The sequence below is a fragment of the Chrysemys picta genome, chromosome 21, assembly GCF_011386835.1.
Source record: "Chrysemys picta bellii isolate R12L10 chromosome 21, ASM1138683v2, whole genome shotgun sequence".
Taxonomy (NCBI): Eukaryota; Metazoa; Chordata; order Testudines; family Emydidae; genus Chrysemys; species Chrysemys picta.
Window position 1 is genome coordinate 23508490 of NC_088811.1, and position 16085 is coordinate 23524574.

Consider the following 16085-nt stretch of genomic DNA (forward strand, 5'->3'; position numbering starts at 1 on the left):
CCCCACCCCTAGCCCCACTGAAGCTCGGAAAGCTCCACTTTTGAGGAGGTGGGGGTGGGACAGAGGCTCAGGGCTAGCTTCACCTCCTGCCCTTTATTCTCCCCTTGGCCCTTCTATGGGGTCTCTGGGCGTGACAGGAATTGGAGCCTCATTCCCAGCTGTCTGCCAGGCCCTGGGATCTGGCCCAGCCTCCCAGACGGGCACAGCCTGCAGCTGAGCCACGTCAGGGAGCAGTGGGGACAGGTCACCTCGTCCCATCCAAGCAAGCAATGCTGGGGGTCAGAGAGGCTCAGATGGGAGACCCTGCTCTCTCATGGAGGTAAGAGCCATTTACTCCTTGGGGCGTGTGGGTCTCTTGGTGGAGAAATGGGATCCTCGATGCACAGCCTGGCTGGGAGCTTCCCCTGTCCCTGGCTCCCAGCTCTGGGAGAGAGACGCCTCCATCATCGTGCCACCCTGGTTTTGTTCCTAAGAAGAGGCTCCCCAGAGACGTCCTCGAACCTGGACTCCTGAGAGCGTTTCCAGTAGGAGGCTCCGGCCCCTCGGGCATAAAGAGAGCACGTCTTTTGGAACGACATCCACATGCAGGAGAGCCAGCTGGCTACCAGAAAATCTCTCTTCTGCAGTGACGTGGGGTTAAGGGACGTGGGGGAAAAGACATGGCGGCTGTGACTAAACTTAGAGCAGGGTGGGAAACAGAGACGCAGTTGGGACCTGTCTACACTACAGGTCTGTCGTGCATTTGTAATCTGCTGACCCCCACATGTTGTTCAGAGCCTATGGACAACACAGCTCCTAAAGGTACGTTTGTTCTGTGCTTATCCCCTATGTACCAGCAGGGCTGGACGGCATTTCTCCCAAAGCAAGGTCCTATGCGTGGCAACAAGGCACGCCGGCCACACCTCCAAAATGGGGACGTGTATCCAGGAAAGCAGTGACTCTGAAAAGGATTTAGGGGCCATAGTGGAGAAGCCACTCAACATGAGCTCCCAGTGTGATGCTGTGGTGAACAGGGCTAAAGCCATCATTAGACAAAGGAGCAGAGCCGTGAGTAGGATAGGGAGGTGACACAGCAGCAGTGAGACTGCTATTGGAATACTGCCTCCAGTGTTGGTGTCCTCCTTTGAAAAAGATGGTCCTAGAAATTGGAGCTGGGGCAGCCAAGAGCCACCAAATGTTCCGAGGGCTGGAGAAAAATGCCTTCTAGTGAACTGTTGAAAGAGCTCAACCTGTTTAGCTTATCAAAAGAAGATTGAAAGGTGACTTCACTGAAGTGTTGAAATGCCTTAATGGAGAGAAAATATTGGGTATTAAAGGGCTCTTTAATCGAGCAGAGAAAGGTAGAGCAAGACCCAATGGCTGGAAGGTGAAAAGAGAAATTCCTATGACAAATAAGGCACAAATATTCAACAGCGAGGATGATTGAACCCAGGAAGAAGCTACCATGGAAAATGGTGGATTCTCCATCTCTTGATGTCATTTAATAAAGACTAGATGCCTTTCCGGAATGTGTTTGCCCCAAAAGTAGCTATTGTGGTAGACAGGAGGCCTGTGATATGCAGGGGGTCAGATTAGATGCTCTAACGGTCTCTGCTGTCCATAAAGTCTACTCATTTCTGACAAACCGAGTGTAGCATTCGGAACAGCCTCTGTTTTTTAAACAATCAGTTTGTCAGCACCTGCAGGACAATTTGGTTCTTAGGACTGGTGAGCATGGACTTGTCAAGAACAAATCATTCCAGACCAATCCTAGCTCCTTCTTTGGCAGGGTTAGGGGCCTAGTGGAGGTGGGTAAACAGTAGATGTGATCTATCTTGGTGTTAATAAGGCTTTTGACACAGTCCCATAGGACATTCTCACAAGCAAACAGATGCTGCTTAGCACTGTCAGAGCAGCTTTTGCTGGGGGATTCTCTCAGCACTTTCCAATAGTGGGAAAGTATGAAATCCCCATTTGACTGCTGTGGACAGAGCCTAGAGGGGGCAGCAACTTACCCCAAGTCCCACAGGTCAATAGGAAACCAGCAATGGAACCCAGGAGTCCTGACTCCCAGTTCCCTCCTCCAATCACTCCAGCGGAGCACACTCCCTCTCAAAGCAGGGGGACCGGACATGAGGGCCTGGTTGTAATTGCCAGCTGTGGGAGGGAGTGTGCAGCAGTGGTTAGTGAAGGGGCCTGGAAATAAGGACTGCTGGGTCTATTGGAGAGTGTCACTAGGAGCAGTGTATAAGATGAGGTGTCCTATCATGTTTACTCAGATCAGATTAGGACATAATAGAATGGCTGAAATAGTTTATTTTATTTGTATTGTGTTATTTTGCAATTGTTAAGAGCAGCAACTACTTAACTCAGACTGAAGCATCTTATCTAATTTTTGAGATCTAAGTGTCTCCTCTTTGAGTGCGATGAGACAATTTAACACATTGTGACAAAGAATTTTCATTGCCACTTGTTATGACTTCAAGAAACAAACTGGTTTAGTTTGAATAGGATTTTCGGTCAGAAACGGTTTCAATGAAATTTCCCCACCATCTCGATTCCTGGGCTCTATCTCTGCCTTTCGGGGGGGGGGGGGGGGGGGTTGCTGTCTGTTAGAACAGGAGTCTGATTTGGATAGGGATAGAGACCTCTTCAATGTTTTTAATGAAGTAAATACTAATGGGAATTGTGTTATCATGGGAGACTTTAACTTCCCAGATATAGAGTGGAGGACAAGTGCTAGTAATATAATAGGGCTCAGATTTTCCTAGATGTGATAGCTGACGGATTCCTTCACCAAGTAGTTGCTGAACCAACAAGAGGGGAGGCCATTTTAGATTTGGTTTTGGTGAGTAGTGAAGATCTCTTAGAAGAAATGGTTGTAGGGGACAGCCTTGGTTTGAGCGATCATGAGCTAATTCAGTTTAAACTAAATGGAAGGGTAAACAAAAATAGATCTGTGACTAGGTTTTTTTTTTTTTCAAAAGTGCTAACTTTAAAAAATTAAGGAAATTAGTTAGGGAAGTGGATTGGACTGAAGGACTTGTGGAACAGATGGATCAGACTGAACAGGTTCCAAACCTCTCGGAGGCTCCTACCTTCTAAACAGGGGCGTCTGTTTTCTAGTAAAATCAGGAAAAAGAAAGGAGAAAACTCAAAAGAGGTTCCTCCTGGCGCTCACGTACGTGACCCCTAATACTCTCTCAGTCCTCAAAGAGAGACCTCGAGAAGGAGACTTGCTGAAGGAAAGCTACAGGGAACTCAGAGGTTTCCCTGGTCCTGAGCCCCTGTCCTGCCTGGCTGATGTCAGCATCTCTCAGTGAGGTCACCACCTCCCCAGCACCTTTGACCAATAGGCTGAGGTGCTGCAAAAGGCCTTTGTGATGTCACTGTCACACCCACCCCTCCCCTGCAGTGCTAATGTCCTGCCGCAGGCCAGACCCTTTGGAGGTTTGAGCTACTCTCTGTGGATCACCCCGCTCAATGAGTGTTCATTCTAGGAAGCAAGCCGGCTAGACAGTAAAACAGCAGAGGCTGCTCCCAATGCTACACTCGGTTTCTCAGAAATGAGTAGACTTTATGGGCAGAAGAGACAGTTAGAGCATCTAATCTGACCCCCTGCATATCACAGGCCTTTCTGCACCATATGGGGCAGGCAGAGCTCTGCCTGGGTGCAGGGGGAATGGGATGGGGGTAGATCAAGGAAAGGGGGGAGGGGAATGGGTGTGAGGGAAAGAGCTCCTGTCCCAGATGAAGGAATTTGGGGGCAGAGGAAAGGACCCTGCTCCACAGAGAGGGGAGAGGGTTTCTGTGAGTGCCAGGGGGCTCCATTTCCCCTTCCACTAGCTCCCAATTTACAGAGAGCTAGAGCAGTACCTGCAGCAGGGAGCGGGAGTTGCTGGTGGCCTCAGAGGCACAGGCCCTGCAGCGCCTCGGGCACCTGGCGCAAGTGCCGCATGATACGGAGCTGGCGCATCACATTGGCCGTGACGTCCTCCTGCTGCAAGGGAACGAGAACCTGTCTGAGACTCAGACACCTCCGAGGAATCAGGGGGGATTAACGGCCCCTGGAACCAGCAGCATTTCCACCCAGCCCCTGCCCACCTCTGAGGGATGGATTTCCCCTCCTGACCCCCAGGATGGAGTCTTGTTGTCCTTCCTAGTGACCTCCAGTGGCAACCCCCTCCTTGTACGGGGAGCTCCTGCCACTTCCCCCTCAGTGCCCCTGACAGCTGTTCCACCTCCAATCCACAGCTCAAGTTCTCAGACCCCTCTCCTCCAGCCCCACCCAGGTTGGGTAGGGAGGGGACTGTAGCGGGGGGGCAGGAGGGATTCTGGCAGCAGTGAAGTGGGATGTGGGGAGGTTGAGACCTTTCCCCAAGTCACCCCCATCCCATTTCCCTTTCCCCAGCCACTAATGCGGAAGCCGCACGATGGCAGCCCTGGTGAATGGGACGGATCGGCAGCCCCTGCTGACTAGGGTTACCATATGTCCGGTTTTTCCCGGATATGTCCTGCTTTTCGGCAATCAAACCCCCGTCCGGGGGGAATTGCCGAAAAGCCAAACATGTCCGGGAAAATGCCGGCCGGGCACTTCCCCTCCCGCGGCTGCTCTGCTCCGCTCCTCCCCTCTCCGACTTTAATAGCCGAGCTGCCCGAGCCAGCGCTACTGGCTTCGGGCAGCCCCCCCGCCTCCGGACCCCCAGCCGCCGGCCAGGAACTTCCCTTCCCGGTTCCAGCTGCTCTGCTCCGGCGTCTCGGGGGAAGCGCCAGCCAGGGGTGCAGGGTCTGGGGGCTGCCCGGCAAACCGTGAAGCCGGTAGCGCTGGGGCAGCCCTTTCCCCATGGCTGGGAGTGGGAGGGAGGAGCGGGCGGAGTTAGGGTGGGGAAGGGGCGGAGTTGGGGCGGGGCTAGGGGTGGGGAAAATGGGCGGGGCCAGGGCCCGTGGAGGGTCCTCTTTTTTTATTTATTAGACATGGTAACCCTACTGCTGACTGAATCCTCCTGTTCTCTCCAGAACGGGTCCAGCCTTACCAGCAGCAGGACAAGCGTCCCCTCCCCATGTGCCTCAGCCCTGCCTGGTCAGACGCCATCACCCGTCAGTCCTTGGCCTCCCAGGCTGCCAGTGATGGGAGCAACTCTGGGTGGTGGCTCAGGTGACACAGACACCAGACCACTAGGAATTGGGTGCAGCCCTGTGGGACAGGAGAGTCTCGCAGAGGGCACTTGGGGGACTCCCCTGCCTTTCCCAAGAGCGATAGCACCGTGTCCTGAGAACATAAGTCTGGGATGAGGCAAAGCTTGTCATTAATTAGCCTGGCTAAAGAGCTGGGTGGAGCTGCTCCGGGGACAAGCTGGCTCGCTCCTGCTCATGGAGGTGAATTCATCTCCCTTCCCAGGAGCACCTGCTCTCCCTTTCATTCCCCACCAGGCTCCTTGTGCCAGGCCAGCGAATGGCCACAGGATGGGAATGAGGCCTGGGCCCCGCCCCAATCTCCTGAGTCTAATGCAGCTGCTCACCTTGTCCCCCCATCAGCTGCTGGGTTTCCCCCAGGAGGGAGTAGGTGACAGTGAGAGAGACACACACACATTTGTCCTTCTGGTTGCAGGGCTTGTGTCCTTCCAATCCCATTGGTGGCTGCACAGTGGCAGAGTCCTCGCTGCGTGCCCGGCCAAACAGAATTGCAGGGCGTGGTGTGGAACACAGAAAGAGATAGAGAGACTCATCCTCCAGCCGGGGTCAGTCTGAGAGAAATTGGCTGGGGTCCCAGTCTCACTCTTCTAGCGGGTGCCATTTCCCAGCTGGGTTCCTTACCCCTCTGGTGCAGCAGCAGCTGGTAGAGCCGGTAAACCCCCTCCCTGGCCTGCCGGCTGATGTCCTTGGCTGGGTCACTGACGGACAGAGCCAGCTGTGCCATGTGGTGACCCATCCTGGGGAATTCCGCTGAGTTCTAATGGACGGGAGAGAGAGAGGGGACTCCATCAGCATTTTCCTGTCAGCTCCCAGTCCCCCCCGGGCCAGGACTCTCCTTCCCCTCAGCCCCTCTGTAGGAGATGCTAGAGCCAGACCCTTAATTTCCTCTGCCCCCAAGGAAGCCTGGAGCAGAGGGCTGTGAGCAGGGCCCTCCATGAGGACTTGCTTCCCCAGCTGCTCCAGGATGACAGGGAGGCATGAACCTGGAGCACAGTCCCCTTAAAAGCCCAGAGTCACCACTTAACTAGACAAGAAGAACTTGACTCAAGCCAGGCTCACTCTCTGCTCTGACTCTGCCTCCCCAAGAGGAACACTCCTAACCCACAGCCCCTGCAGCAGCAGATCCTACAGCCCGTCGGAGCCAGCCCACCTACCCCTGGAGTCAGGAAGCTGGGGTCAGAGGTCACTTACGTCAAACTCAGGGAGGGTGATGGTGGATCTGAGCAGGGCCGTGCTGCTCTTAACGGCCCTGGCTCTCTCTCGCGGCACCCTGGACACGATCCAGTAGTTAATGTGCTGTGGGGAAAGGAGGCATTGCACTGACTGCCCTGACCAAGGATGCCCACTGGGGGCCCGGCTAGGAGGACAGACTGGAAAATGGATCTAAGAGTGAAGGTAAAATTGTCCCCACCCCTCTCGTCGGGCTCACCTCCAAGATGTACTGGAGCCTGTCGGTGTCTGGGGACTCTGCCAGCAGGTTCCCCAGCATGGCGTCCAGGAGGTCTGGCAAGACCCTAGGCAGATCCTGAAAGCAAGGGAGAGCCATGGGTCAGAGTTAGGGAAACTGGGGCTACATCTGCCACAGGATGAGAAGTGGGGTCTCTGGGAAGCACTGGTGAGACCCCAAACACATATCCTGGCCTCTCTCATTCACATCCCACTGCAGGCAATTAGCAAGGATTCATGGCAGGATGACAGCTGGCTCTTCAATCCATGACTTTAGCATGATCTACCTGCACTTGGGTGGTGTCCTTCTCCATGCCCAGGGTGAAGACGGCGTGCAGGGCAGCTCGGAGGAGGTGGGTCTCCAGCTCTGGCTTCAGGGCAGGCGTCATGGTGCTGGCAAGAGAGAGGAGCCGATATTAGACTGTGCAGTGCGGGGATGGGACTGGCACCAACACTCAGGTGAAACTGCAGCGAAATAGGCACAGGCTGGCAAGAAGGGAAACTGAGGCACCGAGCCAGGGAATGACAAGGCCAAGGTTTCTCAGACAGACAGTGGCAGGGCAGGAATAGCCCCTGTTCCCTGCACCCTGCTGCCCCTCCTGTATCTGATCCTGAGAGTGAGCCTCTCCCCAAAGCCATTGCAATTTTACTGGAGTGAAAAGAACAGCCCAGCCAGGAGAGAGTGACCCTTCCCCGCACCTCTGCCAGAGGAGCCACCCTTGGGCGGTGACCTGGGAGTGGGAGGGGGAGTGACTCCCAGCCCTGGGCCTGAGCAGCACTGGGGTTAGGGGAACCGGGCGGGAGGGTCTCGGTACCTGAGGTTGCCCACAGCAATCAGGGAGTTGGCGAGGACGGCGCCGGGTGGAGAGTTATCAGGCAGCTCCTCAATGAGCTCCTGTGAGACCCAAAGGAGACAAAGGAGTGTGTGAGATTCGGGCCACACTGACACTTCCCAGTGAGGAGATTACACAGCCAGGGCCCCACACAGCCAGCAGGATCCCCCCACCTGCCTCCCGCTCCTCCGATTCCTGCCCAATAGTGACCACTCTCCGAATTTCTCCCGTCTCTTCGCCCCGACCATTTCTGGTTTCTGCAGACTAGGTGTTTTAGCAAAGTTTAGAATTCCTTGGTGCTCAATACCGTGAAACTCCCCTTTCTCCTTCACAAAGGGCTTTAACGCCACTTATCTCACCCAGGCTCTCGACTGCCCAAAGTTGGAGAATTGTCCCTGTTCCCACTGCAGAGCACCCCCCACGACACACGCACAGAGTCCTCCTGGTGGTGGGAGGGGAACAGAGGAAAGGACAGAAGACGTAAGAGAAGGGAGGGAGGGATGGAGGAAAAGGTAAAAGAAAAAGGACAAACCCTAATGTCCCCAGTGATTCTAAGGGACAAAATCCCAGGTGGGGAATAAAATTTGGCCACCTTAAGCTAGTGTTTTCCATGCCTAAAATTCAGCTGGCGCCAGATGCATCAGACTGAACAGGTTCCAAATCTCTCGGAGGCTCTTACCTTCTAAACAGGGACATCAGTTTTCTAGTGAAATCAGGAAAAAAAAGGAGAAAACTCAAAAGAGGTTCCTCCTGGTGCTCACGTACATGAACCCAAATACTCTCTCAGACCTCAAAGAGAGACCTCGAGAAGGAGACTTGCTGAAGGAAAGCCACAGGGGTCTCTGAGGTTTCCCTGGCCCTGCGCCCCTGTCCTGCCTGGTTGATGTCAGCATCTCTCTGTGAGGTCACCACCTCCCCTGCACCTTTGACCAATAGGCTGAGGTCCTGCAAAAGGCCTTTGTGATGTCACTGCCACACCCACCCCTCCCCTGCAGTGCTAATGTCCTGCCGCAGGACAGACCCTTTGGAGGTTTGAGCTACTCCCTGTGGATCACCCCGCTCAATGAGTGTTCAATCTAGGAACTAAGCCGGCCAGACAGTAAAACATCACAAGCTGCTCCGAATGCTACACTTGGTTTCTCAGAAATGAGTAGACTTTATGGCCAGAAGAGACAGTTAGAGCATCTAATCTGACCCCCTGCATATCACAGGCCTCCTGTCTACCACAATAGCTACTTTTGGGGCAAACACATTCCGGAAAGGCATCTAGTCTTTATTAATGACATCAAGAGATGGAGAATCCACCACTTTCCTTGGTAGCTTCTTCCTCTGTTCAGTCATCCTCGCTGTTGAATATTTGTGCCTTATTTGTTATAGGAATTTGTCTCTTTTCACCTTCCAGCCATTGGGTCTTGTTCTGCCTTTCTCTGCTCGATTAAAGAGCCCTTTAATACCCAATATTTTCTCTCCATTAAGGCATTTCAACACTTCAGTGAAGTCACCTTTCAATCTTCATTTGATAAGCTAAACAGGTTGAGCTCTTTCAATAGCTCACTAGAAGGCATTTTTCTCCAGCCCTCAGAACGTTTGTTGGCTCTTTACTGCCCCAGCTCCAATTTCTAAGACCATCTTTTTCAAAGGAGGACACCAACACTGGAGGCAGTATTCCAATAGCAGTCTCACTGCTGCTGTGTCACCTCCCTATCCTACTCACGGCTCTGCTCCTTCGTCTAATGATGGCTTTAGCCCTGTTCACCACAGCATCACACTGGGAGCTCATGTTGAGTGGCTTCTCCACTCTGGCCCCTAAATCCTTTTCAGAGTCACTGCTTTCCTGGATCCACGTCCCCATTCTGGAGGTGTGGCCGGCGTGCCTTGTTGCCACGTATAGGACCTTGCATTGGGCTCTGCTCAAACTTGTTTTCTTTGAATGGGTCCAGCTGGCCGAATGAGCCAGATCGCTCTGTATCACTGCCCTCTCCCCATCAGGAATTACCACTCTGCCTGTATTTTGTCACCCCCCAATCTTATCCGCAGTGATTGTATGTTTTCTCCCAAGTCATTGATAACAATTATTTTAAAAAATTAGTCCCTGAGAGCTTCTTCAGATCCTTAATACCCAGGACCTGCTCCCCACATCACAGTGAGAAATGCTGTCCAGCCCTGCTGGTACATAGGGGATAAGCACAGAACAAACGTACCTTTAGGAGCCGTGTTGTCCATAGGCTCTGAACAACATGTGGGGGTCAGCAGATTACAAACGCACGACAGACCTGTAGTGTAGACAGGTCCCAACTGCGTTTCCGTTTCCCACCCTGCTCTAAGTTTAGTCACAGCCTCCATGTCTTTTCCACCATGTCCCTTAACCCCACGTCACTGCAGAAGAGAGATTTTCTGGTAGCCAGCTGGCTCTCCTGCATGTGGATGTCGTTCCAAAAGACGTGCTCTGGCTCAGTCCCATGCTATGGTTGGCTGAAGGAACCACTTGGTGACATTCTAGGCCCTGAGTTATACAGGAGGGGCTACTAGATGCACATAATGGTCCTTTCTGACCTGAACCTCTATCAATCGCTACATTTTCTGCTGCTAGGAAGAGAACTCTGGACCTATTTTCTCTCATTCACTTTCAGTCGGAATAATTTCAATCCAGGCCAAAGGATTTTCTCTTCCATTGTGTCTTCAGCACCTTTGGGAGCAACCAGTTACTGTTACCCACGTTCCTGAGCCCAAGGCCTGCAGACAACCCGAGGGACTTGGACCCCAGCCCAGAGAATGCCCTGGAGCGGTGAGGAACATGAGTTTCGTGTTGATTGTTTTGTATGATCTGCGCTCTCCTGTGCTCTACGTGATGAAGTATAAAAGTGCATTAATGTGTTAGAGTCTCAGGAAAGTGTCTCGCTCTTCACCACTACTGCATGCCCCCGAGGGGTTCAATGCTAAAACTGATGCATCACACCGTTTGGAGTTCTGGGAGAGAGGTGTGTTTAAATATCAGGAACTCAGAGGGGTCAGGGATGCAACCAGAGGGACTAGGTAGCTGGATAGCAGCTTCCAACATGCACCGAAGTCTGTGCCCTAAGGGTGGGCCCAGGGATCCCGAGATTGGGGCAGTGGCTGGATTCTGTTCTTTATCCCAGGGATAAAGCGCTCATAGCCTCGAATGCCCCTCACAGCAATGTTAGCGGGTGACCAGCAGGGGGCACTTACAAGGAGATGACACGGGTCCTTCATGATAGTACTTTGTACGTATGCTTCTCTCTGAACATCTTGAAGCATTTGGCAGCGGGTGGCGCCGTTTTGTGTGTGTTCGCTCCCCCTGCTCCTAGAACCTGGCTACGCCCCTGCTAGCCAGGTCCCCAGTCCACGGCTCTGCTCCCCTGGAGAGACTGACCAGCAGAGCAGCAGACTCTGAGAGCCCCATCCCTGCCACTCCGCAGCATTGCCGCCACCGGCCAGCTCAGCTCCTCCAGCACAGGGTCACTAGCTGCCCATTGGCCTCTCCTGGAGGAGGAGGCTGCCAGGAACAATGGCTTAGAGCAGTAGATTGTTCCCCTAGAGGCACATGGACGTAGTAGACAGCCCCCACCTAGTGTGGGGGAGGGACAGGGTCCTGGCTGTTCCCGCTGGTCTGCAGAGGGGCACTGTGGGCACTGGATGGTGCAGGGAGCGTGCTGCGTGCCAGGCTGTGTGGGAGGGGTTTGCTTCCGGCATCACAGTCATCACAGCCCCGCACAGCCCCGACGCAGCACAGGGCCTGTAATATGTCCTTGCCGGGGCTCGACCCTTCCGGGCAGGAGGGGAGCCACACCGACTCACTACTGTGGGAACAAGCAGTCAATTAGTCCTGAAACTCCGGCTCTTTGGTGCAGAGTTGGAGCAACCACCGTTAAAGCTCAGGCCCTGGACTGCAGGGGGTGAGCGAGCAAGCAGTTCAGGAGCCCAGGCCCTGGATCAGGGCAGGGCAACCACCGTTAGCTCAGACCCTTGTTTGCAGGGGCTGAGCAAGCAAATAGTTCAAAGCCCAGGCCCTGGATCAGGGCGGGGCAAACACAGTTAGCTCAGGCCCTTGTAGCAGGGGCTGAACGAGCAGACAGTTCAGAGCCCAGGCCCTGGATCAGGGCGGGGCAAACACAGTTAGGCTCAAGCCCTTGTTTGCAGGGGCTGAGCGAGCAAATAGTTCAAAGCCCAGGCCCTGGATCAGGGCAGGGCAAACACAGTTAGCTCAGGCCCTTGTTGCAGGGGCTGAGCGAGCAAATAGTTCAAAGCCCAGGCCCTGGATCAGGGCGGGGCAAACACAGTTAGGCTCAGGCCCTTGTTTGCAGGGGCTGAGCGGGCAGATAGTTCAAAGCCCAGGCCCTGGATCAGGGCAGGACAAACACAGTTAGGCTCAGGCCCTTGTTTGCAGGGGCTGAGCGAGCAAATAGTTCAAAGCCCAGGCCCTGGCTCAGGGCGGGGCAAACACAGTTAGGCTCAGGCCCTTGTTTACAGGGGCTGAGCGAGCAGACAGTTCAAATAAGGCACGCCTAGGCTTCTGTAGCCGAGCGTTGGGTGAGGGGGAAGCCTGCCACCCGTGAGTGGAGGGTGGCAGGGGGGAACGCAGGCCCACCCACTCCACTGCGTTCCAGCCCGGGGCCCTAACAGCGGTTGCTACCGCTGCTGGTCAGTGGGGTATCCAGACCGCAACACACTGACATAGGCTCACACTCGGTTACAGCCGGACCGGGGTCGGCTACCCCCGGGCTGCTTCCATGATCCCCCTCAAAGCCTACCTCGTTCGTTGCGCCAGGATCGGGCCAGTCCATCTGCATGGGCTCCTCTCTGCCCGGGCTCGGCGGCAAGTCCGGTAGCTCTGCCGGGAAGTCCGGCCAATGGTCCTCAGGCAGCTCCTCTGGATAGCAGCAGGGGCGAAGGGGTTCGGGTCCAGTCCCACCCTCAGGGTTAGTGGGGTGCGGTTCCCAGGGATTCTCCCAGTGGCGGGCGTGAACGGGCTCCAGCGGCTCCTCCTCGTAGCGGGCCCGGGGTAGCTCAGGCCAGCTAGGGTCCAGGCCTCGGTCTTCGATGGTCTGCTCCCTGTGGTGGCTGGCCACCGACTGAGCCCTGGCGGCCGGCCTTTATACTTCCTGTCCCGCCCCTTGACTTCCGGGGGGCGGGGACAGGCGGTGGTGGTCCCACCCACTCTGGTGCCTGCACGTGGGCTCCCTCTTCTGGGCAGGAGGGGAGCCACACCGACTCACTACAGGGCCCAAATGGCAGGACCCAGCCTGTGGCAATGGTAAAAATGAATCTCAGCCTAAGCGCAAGGTGCTTTGGGCAACAGGTTCAAGGCAACAATACAATGGCGCCAGCGCCCTCTAGTGACTGCCTGTGTAAATACAGCGCGTCTGCTGGCATTGCTGCCTCCCAGATGCAATGATCTCTGACACTGGTGGTACAAATTCTTTCCGGGCCTGCTGCCTTTGTGGTCCGTATGCAGCAGCCGTTAGCCGTGAGGGCACGAGCTGTCGGGGGCTTTTCCGCTCCCCCAGTCACCAATACGTTTTTGCAAGGAGTGTGTTTAAGTCGCAATGGGTCGGGATTTACGTTCATGTCAGGATCCTGGTTTCTGAACTTCCTTAACTCTGTCTAAGCCAGGGAAAGTTTGCAAACACTTCCCACCAGCACCAGCACCGGGCCAGCCCCATGGGTCATAGCGGCCGTGGGAGCTTGAGGGTTTTTTTAGACACCGTGTTAGCTGTCCCTGCTCAGAGTAGGTATCATGGATCGGGCGCTTCAAACAGCGTCCGCAGCTGACGTCCGAGAGAGGTAGATCAGAGCAGGGCCAATGTACTGGACGGGGCACCATTGGTAGGGACTTGAGACTCTGGCTCTAAAAGCAGGATCGGCCGCTGCTCATGTTAAAGGAGCCAGCTGGAGCGCTGGAGGGGACGCAAACCGCTGTGTATGGCCTGGCCACTAAAGGGGGACAGAGACACCATGTGACTGTGGGTTACGGTAGCAATAGTGCAAACAAGGCTGCAGCGGGACGGGCACCGGCAGGGTTTGTGGCGCACAGCCCTGCAGCCAAGCAATGAAGGGGGCGGTTCAGCTCAAAGTGGCAATGGCTTTTTTAACCCTTTAAAGAAGATCCCCGGGGCAGCCGTGCAATGACGTAGTGTAAGAACATCGCTGGGACGCGGGATCGTAACAGGGGCAAAGCTTAGGTGAGAATCCAACTGAAGACGTCACCAGAGGGTCTATTAGTTTACAAAACTAGTGTCACAGCACGGGCAGCTCGTGATTTTGGTGTTTTTGCTTAAAGACCCAGGACCCAGACTCCTGTGATCCCAGGGGACTCTCGGCTGTCGTTTGTCTTTGAAACGTGACCCCTCGAGGTACAAAAAGCAGAAGGCAAATAAAAGACAGCGGTGGTGGGCCTAGGTCAGCGCTCCAGCCTGGGACACAGGGAGACCGGCTTCAGGCCCCTGCGCTGCCACAGACTCCCTGTGGGACCTAATTTCCATTGAGTCTAAACACCTTTGAGCATCTGGGCCTTAGTCTCTCTCAGCCGCAGCTCCCCAGCTGTCCAATGGGGATACCAGCCCTGCCGCACGAGGTGCTGTGAGGGTAAATACTGTAGAGACTGGGGGATGCTCCAACACTACGGGATGGGAGACAGGTGTAACTTTAGGAAAAAAATCTCATGGTTTTGAAGCCAGGCTGACTAGTGGTGCTCGAATGCCTGGGCTGAGCCATGCTGCGGTCACAGCCCCATCTACTGCTAAGGTTAGAAAACCTGTCTCAGCACCTCTGTAAACTGTTACTCCTACAGCTAATCTCTGTCATGCTGCCTGCCGGGCCCCAAGAGCGTGTGTACCAACCCCAGGGCACAAACCCCAAACTGGCTGTGAGGTCTCCACTTAGATTTCACCAGCCAATCATCAAGTGCAAACTCCTCAGGCGCTAAAAAAGCCTAACCATGGAGTCACAGACAGTCCCCGTGGGTACTCCAATCTGTCTTGCCACGCAGATGAGCCACCCTTGTGATAGATGGTCCCTTACACCAAGAATCACAGCAATATTCTGTAAAAAGCAACAGAGAGTCCTGTGGTGCCTTTAAGACTAACAAATGTATTGGAGCATAAGCTTTCGTGGGTGAATACCCACTTCGTCAGACGCAGCAATATTCAGGTTACTCCAGTCCCAAAGGATCAGTCACTTACCCCATGTCAGTTGTACCTTAAATCTCATACCAAAGACAACCTTTGTAGACAATCCTATAATAAACTATATAGGGATTTATTAATAGGAAAGGGAAACTAGAAGGTTATTTACAAGGTTAAAGCAGGTAAACATACACGCACAAATGAGTTACAATCATAAGTTTCAAAAGGTAATAGAAGTCTCTAATAAGCAAGCTCTATATGTCCTTTAAGACTAAGCAACTGGTGATCTCTTGCTTACGCCTAACAAACCTTGCCCCCCAGACTCCAAGCAGCACAAAGATAATCAGCGCCTCCTTGTTAGGGGTTTTATCCTCCTCCTCTCATGTGCTCTGAGCTGCAAACTCTACTGATGTGACGAATCCAATTGCATGACTCATCTTCATTGGTGCGGGGGGGGGGGGGGGAAGAGCAGAGCAACAAAGTCTTTTGTCCTTTTTAATGTTCCACAATAGTCCATCTGGTGTCCATGGGCCTTTCTTGCTAAGCAGGATGTAACACCTTCAGTTGCAGATCCGTCCATCACACGAGTTAATCTCTCTCTCCAGTCGGGTGATTTATACAGTTACAGAGGCTTACAATATAACTGCTCAAATACTACCTTGCCATATAGGATACAGATGTTATACATTAGATTAAAGCTGCAGCAACTCACATGCATTTAATGCAGTCTAAACGCTAAACACATTCTTATAATTCGAATAACTGTTTTAACAACACTAATACACAGGGGAGCAAGACTGTTTCCAGCTCTGTATTTGGCTGTTTTCAGCGGAGACAGGGGGACCTTGGCATGAGCTGGCACCTGGTCTGCCGGCGGCATAATCTCACACGGCACCTGCCGAGAGCAGCAGGCTCTCAAGAGAAGCCAGAGCTCGGATGAGAAATGCAGGAGTGTAGCAGAGACAGCCTGCCCTTATAAGAGGACAGTGGGCCAGGAGCAGGCAGACTCTCTCTGCCTCCAGGGAAGCCGGGCCGGGCCGGGGGGCGCCAACCTAGAGGTGCCTAGAGTGAGGCAGGGCTGGGGAAAGGCCAGAGGGGCTGGGGGAGCTCCAGGCTGACAACTCCCCAGGCTGCAGGGCCTTGTCCAAGGCTAGGGTTACCATACTTAATGTTTTAAAAAAGAGGATACCCCATGGGGCCCTGACCCCGCTCCTTTCCCTCCCCAACTCCACCCCTCCCCCAAAGTCCCCGCCCCAACTCCGCCCCCTCCCTTGAGCGCCCCGCATTCCCCTTCCTCCCTCCCAGCCACATGAAACAGCTGCCCGAGCGCTACCGGCTTCACGGTTTGCCGGGCAGCCCCCAGACCTCCAGACCCACTGCGCCCCCGGCCGGGCACTTCCCCAGCGCAGCCGGAGTCCGGGAGGGGAAGCGCCCGGCCAGGGGCAGGGTCTGGAGGTCTGGGGGCTGCCCGGCAAACCGTGAAGCCGGTAGC